The sequence below is a fragment of the Clinocottus analis genome, unplaced genomic scaffold, assembly GCF_023055335.1.
Source record: "Clinocottus analis isolate CAN_PGR_092001 unplaced genomic scaffold, fCliAna1.0.p SCAF_28, whole genome shotgun sequence".
NCBI classification, from domain to species: domain Eukaryota; kingdom Metazoa; phylum Chordata; class Actinopteri; order Perciformes; family Cottidae; genus Clinocottus; species Clinocottus analis.
In genome coordinates, this window is record NW_027176020.1 from 1,160,596 (window position 1) to 1,163,095 (window position 2,500).

The window sequence follows — 2,500 nt, forward strand, 5'->3', positions numbered from 1 at the left end:
TTGAATTACTGTAACATGTCTGTTGATTTGAGGGGATTATTTTTTGTGGGTGCTTTTTGAAACCTAACAAAAGGAAACGGGCTTTTTTTTTTTTTTTCTTTCATCGGATCAAAATATCTCAATGTTGAAATCCTTCAAAATAAAGGTACTCGTTGGGTGCGATCCGCCTCAGTGGACTCCGCGACATTTCATGGAATGACTTCTTGATCTCCCGCGAGGTATTTAAACACTTTAAAAGGCCGTTTAGAGGCAATCACTGAATGGTGCCAAATTAGGCTTTTCTGAGAATGAACTTACTGGCTTTTATTTTGTAGTATTGTTGTTAATCGAAGGGGGACCACTGTGTAACTGACTGCTGGAATATGTTGTAGTTTGTTTGGGGTGTTTGTGGGAAAGAGGATGGTACAAATCACTGTTAGGGCCTTTTTTATTGTTTTATTTTGTATTTTCTGTCTTTCTTGAGTTGATGTAGAATTAATCTGACGTCGTCTTGGCAATCACCGCGACGACCTCCGCGCCAACCCGTCGTCTTCATTTCACGGGTTCGCCTTTTTTTTATTAATGTTCATACTCGTGCGCTATCCAGACGGATCCACGGCTGCTCGCTTGTCAGCAGAAACCTGACGCGTTTCCTCACAGCTCATAAACTACAGGTTCCAGTTACTGCAACACGTTGAGTTGACTCAACTCAACTAACTCTCCTCACGCCAAGGTGACTTACTTGATTTGTTTTTTTTCGTCTGTATTTAGTCTGTTTGTACGTCTGAAAATGGTGAAACTGAAATTTGGCACAAATCTATTATGTGAAAATTATTCTGAAGTATTTGAGGGAATAGCACATTTTGTAAAAAAAAAACAAATATCTCTATAACAAATAAAAGCTAATGGTTTCCATAACTTTGTTCTGGCTCTGTGGATTGTTTTTAGTCATTTTTGAGAATAATGTTTCCAGATTTTTCATGTTTACATATCTGTGAAAGGTTTTTACATTTATTACATCTTTGTTTCCCTCCATGAATCAGAAAATACTGAAAAAACATGAATGTCCTCCATGTTTTCATGACTAAATGTGTATAAATGAGGTCGTGAATCACTCGTATGTGCAGGGATGAAAGAGTGAATGTGTCTGAATGAGGTCATACTTGTCTCCTGTAAGCAGGACACGGTCCTGTAATCCAGAACCTCTGGATTACAGGACCGTGTCCTGTAATCCAGAGGTTCTGGAGGCAGAAGATCCAGAGTGTCCAGTGAAACGTGTTCCTGCTGCTGTTGTGGGTTCCCAGTAGAGAAACCAGTCCGGTGTGATGGTTTAGTCCCTCGTGGTCTCTGGGAGCAGAACGGCCTCGGCGCCTCGCGGCCGGGCGGCGAGGCGAGAGGAGGGACGCTGACAGGAAGTGACACGCGCCCGGAGAGGAGGGGTTGCCATGGAGACGAGTTATCCAGCGCAAACGATGTGTACATGTTTCTGTCGCACACTTTGTGTTGTTGTCTCTGACCACTCTGCTGTGTTTACTTTTACACATAAATACACTGTGTGTGTAAATATATGTGTGTGTATGTGTTTATCTGTGTAAGTATATGTGTGTATGTTTGTGTGTGTGTATGCATACATACATACAGACAGACACACATTTGTGTCTGTCTGTGTGTGCGTAAGAGTGTTTTTGTAAGTGTATATATGGTGGAAATGCATATATACACTTACATATATACACACTTGTGTGTGTGTGTGTGTGTGTGTGTGTGTGTGTGTGTGTGTATAACAGCAGTGACGATGACTAAAATACACCAAAAATCATCAAGAAAACATTCTTGTCTGAATATGTGCAATCTACTATTTTTATCTCAGGATGTGTGTGTGCGTGCGCGCGTGTGTGTATTCATGAAAGAGGTGAGCATAAATAGATCAGTAAGGTGTGAAAGATGGAAGACATGAATACAAATCATGCTCTCTCTCACACACAGACACACACACACACACACACACACACACACACACACAGTAAACGTACTGCATAATTAAACATGATTTTAAACAGGGATAACATGTTTACACATTGTTGTGATTAAATTAAAATAAACTACATGTAGTGTATCGCCTGTTGGCAGCATTGGGCATTACATACATCTTAACGTGTATAAATTATTAACATGTTTATGGTATCTAATTAAAGGTTCTTCCACCTGATTGGCTACGACCGTTCTCGGCTTCCGTACCTGAGGGTTTCCCGGTTTATTCTCTATTTTAGGAGTGTCGAACTTCTTAAAAAAATAATGAGAAGTCGATGAAACACTCAGTACAACAGCACAAGTACTGTCCTGTACTCGGGTTGTAGTACTTTGTACTCCGGTGGCTCCACCGCGCCATCTAGCGGTTCACGACGAGCGTCGCAGCGGAACTCAGAACCAAGATGGCGCCGCCCAGTTGAACGAGGAGAAACCTGCGTCCCGAGGAGGAACACGGTTTATCTGACGGGAAACAGCAGCCGAACACGAGGTG

General features: G+C 41.8%; 1 protein-coding gene across 1 annotated transcript in view; it reads left to right on the top strand.

The window, feature by feature from the left end:
* Positions 1–2,410: 2,410 nt before the first annotated feature.
* Positions 2,411–2,500, top strand: part of cbr4 (carbonyl reductase 4) — a 2,875-nt gene continuing 2,785 nt past the window's right edge. The window contains exon 1 of the mRNA XM_068592766.1: positions 2,411–2,497. The gene's annotated coding sequence lies outside the window, so the exon portion shown is untranslated. The remainder of the gene's footprint in view (positions 2,498–2,500) is intronic.